This window comes from Benincasa hispida, chromosome 3 (genome assembly GCF_027475165.1).
Source record: "Benincasa hispida cultivar pf3 chromosome 3, pf3_genome.v1.1, whole genome shotgun sequence".
In the NCBI taxonomy this organism is placed as follows: Eukaryota; Viridiplantae; Streptophyta; class Magnoliopsida; order Cucurbitales; family Cucurbitaceae; genus Benincasa; species Benincasa hispida.
Window position 1 is genome coordinate 10,280,530 of NC_143480.1, and position 15,150 is coordinate 10,295,679.

The window sequence follows — 15,150 nt, forward strand, 5'->3', positions numbered from 1 at the left end:
TTTAAAAAATAGGAAAATTGTTTCAAATAGCCATCTTTTTGGAATGTCATTTGTGAAATAGCTACACATTCAAGTTACGTTACATAAATGGCCATTTTAAGAATGTCCTCAGCCACACGTCGGGGAATGGGGACCTTTAGTGTGTAAGACTAACGTGATAACCACTACACCACAGCAACTTAATACACAGAATAACGCTACCCATAAGTTTAAAATTAGTTTCTTAATTTTTTCATCCGAATTTGATCCTTCCGTTAAAGATAACATTAAAATTGTTGCTGCGCAGGATTGAACTGGGGACCCTTTAGTGTGTAAGACTTACGTGACAACCACGACACTAGAGCAACATGTACAAAAGATCCAATACCCACATCAACCAAAGTTGTTTCAATATACAAACACGAGCATTGGAAAATTGCAATCACCAATCTAGTGAGTAATTACCCGTGAAGGAAAAATAACAACTATTCAGCTTTCTTTGCTTTTCTCTTCATACGACTAAAAGGGCCAATTGTACTATCCATAATATGCATATAAATGACTTGGCTCCATAACTTGTACGATTCGAAACCATTATAATACTCTGGTGCAATTTCCTTTACCTTGTAAAGCTTGTTTCCAGGAATTCTTGGGAAATCATGGTGCTCATTGTGGTAACCAACGCTCCATGTAAGAAGATTGAGCGGGCGTAGTATGAATGCGTCTCCTGTTCGAGTTCAAATACATAATGTTCTGAAATGAAGTGACCAGCCATTGGATGCATACCTCCTCCAACAAATGTGGAAAGGATCAGATACCAAAGGAAAACTATTGCCACATCAAGAGCTATTTGGATGGTGAAGTTTATGAACTCCCAGTAGCCTGGAGGCTTTGGTTTGAGAAACAAAGGCTGGAAAGCATAGAAGAAGAGTTGGAAAATGACCCATATGACTTTTGAGAACAAATTTGTGACTACATTGGCTTTGGTTTGATCGGAACATCCATATCAATAGCATCGACGCCTTGGAAACGACGGTGTTCGAGATGATACTTTTGGAATGTGACTGACATGGAAACACCAATGAGAAGATTGGCAAATATCCCAAGCCAATGGTTGTATGAAGGATTTGAGAAGACAAGGTTGTGGCTAAGCTCATGGATAGCTAAAAAGAGGTTATGGTTAAAAAAAAGAGCCAAAGAAGTATGCAATTCCAAGAATTTTCAGCCAGCTTGGGCTTTATAGAGTCGTGGCGGTCCATAACTGAAGCACAACTGTTAAAGCATAAATATGTTTAGTCTTATTGTCAAGTCAACTTTCTTCCTTACTTGTCAACTTTATTTACTTTAGTTGATGCCTTCAGTTCTATCTTAACTTCATTTGCTTTAGGTTTGACTTATTTTATCAAGTACAATACTTAAGTTGAGGTTTATTTCTTTATTCTTACTCTTTCACCAACTCTCCTGTTTTTGTGTAAACGTGGAAGAGACTTTGAGCTTAACTTTAGGTTGTAATATTCTCCCCTCCTCTCTATAAAAAGGAGGGACAACCAATGCATAAAGCAAGATCTTTTATCTTAAAAAATCAGCTTTCTCACTTTAAAGAAACTCTCTAGAATTAAACTTGGTATCAGAGTTACTCATGACTTACATCGATTTCGATCATTCTCCTAATTCACTAAGAGATAAACCCAACTCCCCAATGACATCCAAGAAGGCTAAACCAAACAAGAATGTCGCTAATAAAAACATTCAGTACCAAGTCCGAGGTACCTGCTCGGTCGGAAACCCCAGCTTCACGAACTTGCTAAATCAAGTCACCTCGATCAAATTAGAGAGAGGTAACTTTCTACTTTGGCAAAATATTGTGCTTTCCATATTGAAAAGTTATAAACTTGAAGGACATCTGACTGGAATGACCCATGCTCCCGTACTATTATCATTCCACCATGTGATGATGAACCAAAAGAGCCATGCTTCCAAATCCGGAGTATGACATCTGGCTTGTTGCAGACCAATTATTGGTTGGATGACTCTAGAATTCAATGACGCCGAGGTTGCTGCACAAGTTATGGGACATGATGAAACTAAGAAACTATGGGAATCAATTTAGGACTACTTCGGAGTCCAATCCAGATCTCAGGAAGATCACAATCATCAGATGTTGCAAGAAACACGAGTGACTACCTCTCTACTAGGAAAACATATTTTGATAATCTTCAACTATTATATGGATATGAGAAGTTTTATTTCTTATTGTTGCTGGACTTGATAACGAATATACTCCAATTTTCTGTGTAATAAGAAGCCAAGATTTGCCTTGGAGCAAAATACAATACGGATTATTGTCCTTTGAATGGTGTTATGGACATCTTCAAACTTGTAAGGAGTCTGTTTCAGTTAATCTTGTGCAAGCTGAGAAAAACAAGCCCAAGAAATCTTCATCGAGTCAACTCAATTGACCACCACCAAATCAACCAAATCGAGGAAAAAGGAATAGAGGACGCAGAAGGTACAATTCTTACCCTTCAAACAATCGCCCCACATGTCAGATATGTGGGAAGCTTGGTCACACAACTATTATTTTCTATCATCGCTATGATAAAAGAGACAAACAATTTGTTAAAAGAAATACCTTGAACAATATAATAATGATACCTCTGTATCTTCTAAACCTGCTTCTTTTCTTACCTATCCTAAAATTCTCTAAGATTCAGCTTGGTATTTGGATAGTGGAGCCACCAACCACATCACTTTTGACCTAAACAACCTCAACATTCAAGGTGAATACAGAGGTATAAAGAAAGTTATTGTTGGAAATGGTTCTAAATTATTTGTTACTTATATAGAAAATGTTTCTCCTACGTCCAAACAAGGTACTATAACTCTAAAGAATGTGCTTTATGTTCCTGGCATAAAAAAGAACTTGATAAGTGTTTCTCAGCTCACCAAAGAAAATTTTGTAGTTGTTGAGATTGCTGCTTTGTCCTGTTTTGTTAAGGAAATGAAGGCCACGACAGTGGTCCTGGAAGGAACACTTGAGAACAGTCTGTACTGGATGCTAGGAATTTTGGAGGGCCTTAAACCTCTCTCTCAAGAATAAAGAAGCTTTGATGTTCAACATAGGAGCAACCCCTTCTATAAAGAACAAGGATTTTAATGCCATAAGAACCTCAACACCATTCGTTAGTTGTTGTGAAACCCAGATTTCAATTTTCCTACTTAAGCATGTAATTAAGGGAATTAACTAAGTATAAGTTAAATCTCATGTTAAAGAAAGGAAAATTCTAAGTATTGGAATAGATTTTCTTTGAGTAGCTTTTAGTTGAGCCTTAACTAGTGAAATTTAGCTAAGTGTGAAGTAAAAAAGAAACCATGTGTTTGGTGTTAGGAAACATTAATGCATGAGGCTCTAAGGAGGCTAAGTTTGTAGGGTTTAAAATAAATTAAGCCTTGAAGCCAAGGACAACCATGCGTTGAGTTTATGAAGTTTGCCCAATCGTTGGCATGACAAGGGACGAATGTTAGCCGAAGCATTGGCAAGAGGCATTTCTCAAAGGTTACTCATGCGTTAGGATGATGAGAGGATGCGTGAGCGAGTGCTACACGATGAGCGACAATGAAAGCTATGCGCTAGATGATAAACGACAGCGAGAGATCACTAAACAATGGAGCTATGCGATAGGGCATACGAGTTATGCGATGGGCACAGGTGTTAGGCGATGAGCGACAACGAGAGGGCTGGATGATGAATGACAACGAGAGGGCTGGATGATAAGCGACAACGAGAGATTTAGCTAGACGATGGAGCTATGTGATGAGTGCAAGAGTTACACGATGAACTAGACGATGGGCCAAGTGTTTATGCGTTGTTGAGGCTTGCGTTACATAAGGCTGATGGATTCACCTAGACAAATGGCTATACCGAGAAGAGGTTGAGCTTGAATTAGTAGGAGGTGGACAGATAGAATTTCATGCAAGGAAGACTTATGCATGAGGAAGATAGCTCAAACTTCATGCAAGTAGGTGAGTGGCATGGAAGTATGTGAATGGCATAGAAGTAGGTGGGGGCAAAAGCTGTGAACATGGTAGTGTTGTGAACTTGGAAGAACTCCAAGTTGGTTTAGGGAAGTGAAAAATGAACTAAAGTATCAAGGATATGAGGAGTAGGGGCTTAACCTTTGATAAGACATTTCAAGTGGAACATATTTTGGGAGAAGAAGGCTTAGACACATACTAGGGTAGGATTGGACATGATGGGCACATACCAAGGGGTTTTGGACGCATGTGAGGTATTATTAGGAGATATTTAGGATTAAATGGAAACGTGAGGAAAGAATTAGTTTAGTATTGGAAGACCATGCGTTGAACTATGCACCACCAAGGGAGGAAGTTAGGCTTAAACCCATAAGGGAAGATTGGTGGGCGCATAGGGAATTCAAGGAAGAGAAGTTGGTTAAGCGTGAGACTACTTAGGACGCTACATGAGAAGGAAACTCTAAAGGATGTAGTGTTGGATGCATCGACGTAGTGTTGGATGCATAAAAGGCCATATGGGTGCATAGATGGGCACATGCTTGGACGAAAGTAAGGCAAGAAGGACACATGGATATGCCTTTGAGTGTGAAAGGAAGTTATGCTTTGAGAAGAAGATAGAAACCAAGGAAAAAGGAAACAAAAAGGAAAGTCAGATGCATGAGGCTAAGGTTTGGGCGCGTAAGGGACCTTGAGGATTCCATTTTGGTTTGATGTGAAGCAAGAGAGAAGCATAAGACAAACCCTTCAAAAAAATATATACCAAGGTTGTCATACCCCCTCCCAGATTTCTTATTTAACTAGAGAGGAGATATGAAGACAACATATTCCAACCCTCTTATGACATCTTCTGCCAACTGAATCTGTAAAACATCATAATTGTTAAAGAACTCAACATAACTTATCATCGCATTATATTATTTCTGTAGGAGTATATCAGCATACAACGGAAGCAACAAGGATCAATAAGCATTCTAATTCATTAATTTTGGCTATAACTAAAGCATGCTCATACAATAATAAGAGGGTTTCAAACAATACCTTTGTAGAGCCTTTAGAATCTCGATTTTCAGCTGCAAAACTTCTTCAAATCTTGTTGTGAACCACCTTAAGATCTTCCCCACTATTCTCTTGGAGCTTTAGATTGAGTTGTAGGACTCAAGATAAGCTTGAATGAAGGAAACTTGGAGAAGAACTCACTGCATCATCTACTTGAAGAACACCTTTCTTCAACTCGAATTTTTTAGCAAAAACTCAAATGATGCATGCTTCAATTCCACTTCCATCTTCTCTATTTATTGCAGGACATTCATGTAAAGAAGATGGTTGCATGAGATGCAACTCATGCTTGGATTATTGAAGCTAGAGCAAGTGGGTTTTGAGTGAGCTTCTTGGTTAGGTGAGTGGAGGGAACTAACATTTCCCAAAATTTGTGTTTTTAAAACTTATAATTTCAAATTGATTTCTAAAACCAATTTGATTTCAAAAATTGAAAATATTATTAATTAATTTTCTGATTAATAATAAATAAATAAATAAATAATTTAATTAATTCTAATTAATTTAATATCAAATATTAAATTAATTTTATGCAAATTTCACCTTCATGAATTTAATATTTAAATATTAATTAATTCTCCAATTCTATTTAACTCTAATTTGAACGTTTCAAATTAACTTATCACGCTACTCTAAAGCTAATCCATTTATGAGCTAGTAGAGGGATCTCGCGGACCTACAAACCATGGGCTCCAACGATCCAAGATTAATTGGCTAAACTCTTTGCACCAAATTAACCCTTATTCGTTAACTAATGGGTCACTCCATTAAAGCCTAAAGTTGCACTCCCCTCACTGTAGATATATTATGTCCACTTGATATAACCATGATTAGTAAGTTAACCCTTCACAGGTTATTCGTAATAACGGCTGGGTTAAATGTTTGTTTTACCCTCGAGATTACCTCTTGTTCCTTAAGTCCCATTGATCCTCTAATGAACAATTGATTTGTGATCCAATCAACAAACCGAATCCTTCTCAGGCCAATGAGAGGGTGGGACCCCTTGTTCAAGACCCAGAGTCAACACTTAAGGGAGCAACCTCTCTACTATCCCTGAAAGTGGGTAGGAGTGAATTCCATCTTGCACCCTATGTCCCCAGCTAACTACATGGTTTTACCTTTGACATGGAGGTTTATTGAGTTGGCGCTGTTGAGCCAACTCTCACTACAAATCTAAGGATAATCCCGAATTAACAGGAGTTCATAGTTAGCTCAAGATTAAGGTCAAGTTACCTAGGTCATCACTTTGAAATAGTAAGTCATAAACAGTAAACAACGTTATAAAATAAGAATGATTGATTTCGTGGTCCGCTCTTGTACAAACGTATTGCACAAGACGACCCCACTCTTCATGACATAACATGTATGAATTAGGATCATATCGTATGTAGTACTTTACAACTCCTTGTAACAAATACAGAGTGGGCCGCATCCGATAGTGTTATCAGAATAAGGCACCCAATCTTGTTCATATACTATAGATTATTTTGACTATATACTTGAACCTGATCCACTTTTATGTCTCCACATAAGTTCAAGTACTCAATAGTCATAGGTCTTTTAGTTTATTGGATTTCTAAAACGAAATGAGCAATATATATATTCAATAACAACTTATTGAATTTTCAGAATAAGTTTTATTGTTTACAAACCACGAGTTTTAGGACAAAAACCCAATAAACTCCCACTTGGACTAAAACTCCAGTGGTAACTTATATATCCGAATATATAAAACTGAGTTTCTGAGTTTTACAGAGAAATACAATAAACTAGGGCATCCCATACCCATGGTTTACCATTCAGTATCCCATACCCGATAATTTCCACATCATCACTTAGAAATAATTTATTACAGATCAATCCTGACTTTAATTCTGTAGAGCCTAACTAATTATCGACCACTACCAGATTTACACCTGACTATTAAACTCTTTTACGTAGGTGGTAGACTGAACCATCTTTGTCAAGCAACTCGCAACCCTGAAATCCTAGAACTCTTCTACTACTTGAGGGGAAAACAAACATTGGAAAACATGAGCTGGGAAGCCCAACGAGTGACATACTTAAAAACATATGCTTTTATCATAGAAATCTATGTTTTCAAACAACTATCGAAATTCATATTCAAATGACTCAAATAACTCAAATAGTTCAAAGCATATCTTTCCTTTTGAAAATCATATCAATCTTTGGGGTATTTTTTTTTTAAAAAAAAACTTATGCCATAAAACATGTAAATCATCATAATGCATAAAATCTTGAAAATCTCAAATAGAGTTCATCATCTCATAATCTAGTTAAGGAGAGTCCCTTTTACTCAATCACTCATTGTCAAAATTCTTAGTTGGTGTGGAGTAATCTCGACACAACCAATGTCAAACTGTACCTACATGCACAAGATAATATTTTGGGTACCATCATACCTTAGGTACCAAGGAGCCAGATAACTTCTCATAGTCCTTCGCTATCGGTTTTCTCATCATAAGCTAGATACCTTCTCATAATCCTTCAGTATCTGCTTCCTCATCACATCATACTAGTTAAATTTCTAGGAAGATTATTCAATTTAAAACATCAAGCATTCTACTAAAACAAGTCTTAAAATCATTTACTGTAATAACTAGCATGAAATAAAGGAATGTTGAACGAGACATGCTTCATGAACTAGAGTTAGAAAATCTTAAGCCATGCGTCCATAAGTGACTTATCATGCGTTCAAATAAAGTTTGAAGAAATCATGTTTACTTAGAAAATTCATCATAAACTAAAGCTCATGCATGACATCTCTTAAAAGTAAAACATCTTTAAAACTTAACAATACATGCGTTGGGCTCATAAGATTTTCCATGAGTTTATTCTTCATAAAACTCTTATGTGTTCAACTCCAGCCTTTAAGAAAACTTAAATATATTTGAATACTAATTCATCTAAAGCATGCTTTTGAAACATTTATCAACATACTATACTTAGTCATTTTCAAATATGGTATGACTTGAAAACTAGTAACAGCATTATTTTGAAATACTTCAAGAGTTAGAAGCCACTCTCACTTAGTTAGCTCATTTCCTAGCCTTTTAAGCCTTGAGTATCCTTAGGCCAACGCACACTTCCTTCATTTTGTGACATAGTTGGCCGCATGGTCCATTCTTGGACGTATGCTAGGATTTGATGTTCAATCTTGCAACCACTACTGCCTCAACGCCAATCCTTTCTACTTCCCTTCATTTTCCAACACATATAGCATCATTTAAAACTCGAACTAGACAAAACTTCCTTCATGAAATTTGTTCAATTGCCTAAAGAAGCTTACCTTTAAATTTGAGCCTCTAAATCCTCCTTTAGTGTTCAAAATGCTCTAAATACCTTAGTCTGCTCCGGAGGCTTTGAATTCTGACCTTCATCGGGTTCCCTTCACTTTTGGTCATCTTTCTGGTCAAATCTTATCATGGAAGCCTTTTTATATTCTAAACTCAAATAACTTCAACATAGTTGAAAATATTCTTCTTAGCACAAGCAAAATGCTCACACCGCTTGCTTCTTTCAACCCTAAGTTAGTTGCTTACTTCTTCATTACATAAATTTTAGGTTCAACTTTTTAAAACATATAACTCGAAATATATTCATTAAAATTCAAAACTTCCTTCTATAAAATTCTTAAATATTCTTGTAAATATCTTACCTCAAAATTTGAGCTCTTAACTCTTTCTAAATCTCCCAGAATTCATCAAAAATCATGGACTGCCCGATTGAACTTAGAATCTGCACTACCTTGAATCTTCTTTGATTTTCAGCATCATTTCGTGAAAGTTTCTTTTTAGCTGCCTTAGATCTTCATCCTTTTTCATTCAGATTTCAAATGGCCGTGGAATCTTTTAATTTTGCTCAGTAAAAAGGGCCAAACCGATCAATTCTTATCAGTCCACATATATAGAAAACTCTGCATGAATTCCTAACCTTCATACTTTGCCATGTAACCTCCCTGGCTGGACTTTTTCTCAAATTTAGCTAAGTCTCATGAAGCCACCTCATGCTTTAGCCATATAGGTGTCTTTCGCTGCCTAGAACTTTACTTCCAATGCATATGGGCTTGCTTCAAAGCATGGACGTTCCTTTGCTACCAATGCATCACTAGGTTTCAAGCTCTTCAATGCAGGCCTTGTCTCCATACCAGCTCATCAAAATGAGCTTCCCTTTCTTCATAAATTATTTCCTTGGTCCTTCAATGCATGGTATCCATCCACGCATAGTTATTACCTAACTTCCAACACATGGAGCTTGTTTGGAGTGTCTTGCATGTTCTACTTGGCCTTACTTCTTAAGTATCCTTTACTCAACGCATGGTGCATCAATTTTACCATTCCTAGGACTTCTTTGGACGCATGGTAGCCCTTGCCATGCATTCAACTTCCCCTATTTTCCTCCTTCCTTAGTTTTTAAACTCCTCCTTAAAGCATGGTTCCTTTACTTGAGTTCAAAACATAGTTCTTGTGTTTCTTATTGTGCTTTGCATCCATGTAGGCTATTTTCCTTAGGATATGTATCCATTTGGCCTTCCTTGGGGTTTTTTTGGTGTAACTTCTTCCCAAGTGGTTGTCTCATACTTTGCCTATGGTCCAAAGATGGCCTTCTCCATGCCCAAACTCTTTGATTCCTACTTATGTGTTGAGCTTTCTCTTGTCCATGCCTTCAACGCATGAATGCCTTTTCCTCACTTTTACTTAGCTTGGCCAACCATTGCTTATCTTCCCTTGTTCATTACTCTACATGGCCTACTAATCTAGCTCAAGATGTGATGCACTCTCCTCAATTGGACTACGTCTAACGCATTGTTGCCCCCTCTTGGCAACACCTAGCAATCTACTTCCATGCTAAGTATCTTTGTGTGCATACACCTCCTAAAGCATGCCTATCTTAACTTAGCCAACTCAAACCTTCCTCCTCACTCTCCCAAGGTCAACTCAAACCTTGCTTCCAAGCATCTCGGTAAGTCTTCGCAAGTCATTCCACCTTGGAGAATCCTTATGGAGAGGTTTCAAGGGTTACAAAGGAAGCCTAAGAACCCTTGTTGGATGCATACCTAGGAGGGAAAGGTGTAGAATGCCGCATACCCTTGCTACAAGCCAAAGAGGGAACTATATGACAAATTGGAAGACAAGTTGATGGAATAATTAAGGAACCATGTGTTAGACACACCACATGGACGCATAGGGGGAGTGGATGGACGCATATAGGATTGTTGGTGAAGCAACCATGCGGCTAACGTAGGTCATTATGCATTGGTTTGAGTAAACTTAGGGATGAAAACCCTAAGATACGACGAAAGCCAAAACATATAACCATTTTGTTTTTTTTTTTCAAATTGGCATTTAAAATCAATTTTACATTGTAGAAAAAAGTAATATCGAGTAAACATGCAATTCCTAAAAAGACTAATTATACATGGGAAGAAACCCTACCTTGCAAGCCTTTTGACAATTCCGTAGAATTTCTCTGTTGAAATGGGATTAGGCACCACCACTTGGAAACCTCCCTTTATTCTTGTTAGGAATTAAAGTTATGGAGAATTGTGAGATTCTCTCTTTTGGGATTTGAGAATATCACAGAGTGATTTTTCTTTCTTTTCTCAGGAAGAAGAAAACACACCTAGAGAGCTTGGGAGCCTTTCTTTTCTCCCTCTACAAAACAAAACCCTTTTGTTAAAAAGAGAGGGAGAGAAAAACATGGGATTGATCCCATGTTTTCTTGTAACTTTCCTAAAACGAGGAGTTATTTTGTTTAATTTAGATAAAACAAAAATAAAATAAAATATATTAATTAAATTATATTTAATTAAATGATCATTTAAATCATATTTAAATGATTTTCTCTCACCTATAGTTTTAATGTGCATCTAATGTACATTAATTTTAACCTATAGTTTTGATTTAATCAGTTTAATTAAATTCAAAATTGAATTAAATTAAACAATTAATTAATTCTTCAATTAATTAATCATCCAATTAAATATCACATACTTAATTTAATTTTCCATTTGAATCATATTAAAAAACATTTCTCTCATTTAACTTATAGTTTAATGCGCATCCAATGCACATTATTTTTAACCTATATTTTTCAATATGAATCTTATTCATATTAAATTAATATTTGAACTCCTTTCAAATATTTCATTATCTCATTTATTAATTTTGAATCATATCTAAAATTAATAATAAAGTTTAAAATTAAACTTTATATTAAAATGTATCAACATACATTAAAAAAATTCTCAATTCTAAATTTGAACATTTCAAATTCAATTTAATGAAAAATTACCTCAATACCCTTTTACAAGCTAGGAAAGGGACCTAATAGATCTGTAGATTAGAAGCTCCAACGATGTGAGATTAATTGACTAAACTCATTAACCAAATTAATCAATATTCGTTAACTGTGGGTACATTCCACTAAAGACCTACAACTGCACTCTTCTCACTACAGATATGTTTCTATGTCCACGGATATAGACCAATAACAGCAAATTATTCCTTCACGAGTGTTCATAATACCAGCTGAGTCAAATTACCATTTTACCCTTAGGTTACCTTTACATCCTTAAGTATCAATACTCCTCTAATGAACAACCTGTTTATGGTCTAACCAATAAAAAGAAACCCCTCTCAGACCACTGAGAGGATAGGGCCCTCTGTTCAAGTCCCAGAGGCACCACTTAAGGGAACACTCATCTACTTACCCTGAAGTCGGGAAGGAGTGAAATCCATCTTGTATGATTATGTTCTCAGCTATCTACTCGGTCTTATCCCCAAAATGATAGTCATATTGAGTCAGAGAGCTGGCCACTCTCACCCATACAAATCAAATGACTATCCCTCGTGAATAAAAGTTCATAATATACTTAAAAGTAAGACTAAGTTGCCTAGGTCATCCTATTGAAATAGAAACCTAACTAGTCAACGGAGTTACATTTAGTGGTTACTATTTCACGGTCCGATCTTGTGCAAACTCATTGCACATGATACCCCTACTCACGTGGCTCTTACACGAATGTGTTGGATCACTGCGTTTGTATCAAACACAAAGTGGGCCATCTCCATAGTGTTACTAGGATAAGGTACCCAACCTTATCCCTATACTATAGACCCATTTAAGTTGTATCTTGTATATTGATCCCTATATGTCTCTGTATATAGTTCAAGACTCATAAGACAACCTAGGATGTTAGTTTATTAGATTTTAGGGTTAATAAGACAAAATTAAATAAAACATCAATAACACTTATTAATAAAAATATTAATAACTATTTATTAAGTGCAATCTATGTATGAGCTGAAATGGCGTCTCCAGTTCCAATCTTGAGCGTCATTTCACCCTCAACAAGCTGCTAGAAGGAACTAGTTCCCTGTTGTTGTTTGTGCGAAATGGCACCGCGGAAATGATATGCGATGTCTTAATCACGCTACCCGATGATATATGCGATGCTACAAAATTCACTGTAGAATGCCAATTAATGTGTTCATATAGTTTATGCGTCACAAGTTTTCCTACGATGAAACCAAGTATAATTCCATCGCGAGTTTCTAAAAATGATCCGAGGTCGAACATAGGGATTTGCGATGCTAGTGCGACAATGAAGTGATATATGCGACCGTAAACAAATTAAGATTGTGAGGTGCTGAAGAGTAAAATGCGATGATAAATGAACAAACAAGTAAATAAATTTGAAATTGTACAAGGTATACATGAGAGAATACGATGGCAAGTCTTGTGGATAAAATCACAGAGTGCGAACGGGTTTGGGGGAAAAGATAATCCTGTTGAGGACGCAACTAAGGTTCCGTCTTCCCTTGGCTTACACCTCTCGGTGATTGCCTGCGTCACCATATCTCTATGATGATCAGAGACGAACATTTCCAAACACAAGGTTGTTTCCATCTCTAGAAATACTTCTTTCTTTAGTTAGCGCATTCTATCAACCTTCTTTCGAGAGGTGGATTAACATCTTCCCTTCTGCTCTCGCAGGTGAGATGCCATTGAGCATACGTTAAATAAACTTAGCTGACTTCTTCTACATGGATTGACTCACTCGCTCAATCCTTCCCCCACACCCTGGAGGTTTAGTGAATCATGGTGAGAAAAATGAAGGATGAATGTGTTATGGTGAACAGAGAGATGAAGATGAACATGATAGTGATATTAATTGGTAAAGATAAAGCGTTTGTTATAGATATATGAATGAAAGACATGAAATGAACAACAATCGATGAACAAAAAGTAAGAACAGTTAGAGCTGCATGTCAATGTCTTGGCACGAATCCCGAGCAAAGTTGTTTACTTGTCGGCGTGATGGAGGAATGAAGTGGAGAACCTCCTTCTCAGGAGAGTTCCTAAGGGAAGAATGTCCCTTGCACAAAACTTTTTTTTCGTTTCTTTTTCTGTGTGTTCTCCTTGTGCTGAGTGTTGCCATTTATAGACTTTAGCACCTCTTACGTCAGTGGTCCTGCTCTGAAAAAGTTAGTTTTTCCTGTTGAGGCTTGGTGAGAATGTCCGCTCTGCTCCACGTTCAATTTGTCAGGTCGTACATTAGAAAAGCTGTACAATTTTAGAAATCCCCTAGAATGCGTTGAGCTTTTTGTCCACGAGCAATCGTCACACACGGTGATACCTGTTACCTACAAAACAAAGGTTTGGACATCCTTTTTGCCATCGCAATGCGGTCCGTGGGTGCGTTTACGATACTTTTACAATATTTGCGTTTCTAAGCCAATTTTACTACATTTGACGCAACTTTTCCTTCCTATTGCCGCATATTCTAAGTAAGATGATATAAATAACTTGTATTTCTACCAGTTATCACCTGTAAAGAAAAATAAACATGATTAGTAGCTTCTGAATGAAGTATTTAGGCATTGTGGTCATTTTTCATTAAACATACTTCTAAAACAAGTAAATCACATTTACCTTCTCTTTCCTTATTTTTCTCAGCAAGGTACTTTGGGTAGTTTCGCTTCCATTGACCTTTTACATTGTAGTAGAGGCACTTGACCTTTTCGGTTGCCTTGGCCTTTCCCTTACTCTTCCCAGCAGAAGGAGCCTTCTCCTTTCCTTCTTTCTTCTTCTGGACCTTCTTAAGGCCAGAAATGGGGGTACAAACTTAGTTTCTGAGGATGAACCCTTATGAAACTTTCTGAAATGGGCAACATTTGTCTCTCCTTCTACCGGTCCCTTACCTTTCATAAGAGACCGATAAGTCTGCAACTCATTCAGGAGATTTATTATGGTGTACTGTATTTTATTCATAACCGCATTGCTATAGAATTGAAGAAGCTCTTCGAGAGAGATTCTAGAATAAAGGATACCTGACTTTGCTCTTCAATGACAACCCCGTTCATTTCAGCCATGTTGAACTGGACCATCAACTCGAGACCATGTTCTCTAACTAATTGACCTTCCTTCATACATGTATTATAAATGTATTTGAGGGCCCCGTGCCAGATCTGAATGAACGATTGCCCAAGCATACCTTGGAGGGACTCCATGATCTCACGAGTAGTAAGCATAACCTCATGCTTCTTGTTGAGTACATTAGATAGACTCAGCAAGATATAGACTCGGGCCTTTTCATTGGCCTTTGTCCAACGGTCATATGCATCCTTAACATTTAGGGGTGTATTTTGGGCGGGGACTTGACGATACTCCTCAATTAAGACAAACTGCAGATCATTGATAAAAAGAATTATATTCAAGTTCGATTTTCACGTCGCATAATTTTTGCAGGTTAATTTCTCATTTTTAAGTAAAACGGTAATTGAGGAAAACATGCTAAAAAACAAACAAACAAACGATTATTTTAGTTATCTTTTCCTTAACACATCACACAAAACATCCAATTAGTTTAGTAAAACCAAGCAATCATTGAACTCTAAATAAACTATTGACTTGATTTTGCAACGATACTTCAGAAGTTTAGGACAACAGCCACCCAAGGGTGATTAACTATCCTTCCCCTGAATTGAGAATATCTCAGCTAATTACTAATTCCATAATAACTCTTATTACTATAGCTCTTAGCTACCATTAATT

At 36.8% G+C, this 15,150-nt stretch overlaps 1 pseudogene; it reads right to left on the reverse strand.

Annotated features, from left to right (window-relative positions):
* Nucleotides 1-127: 127 nt before the first annotated feature.
* On the reverse strand, nucleotides 128-14,525 carry LOC120073427 (sphingolipid delta(4)-desaturase DES1-like pseudogene; annotated as a pseudogene).
* Between the last annotated feature and the right edge of the window lie 625 nt (nucleotides 14,526-15,150).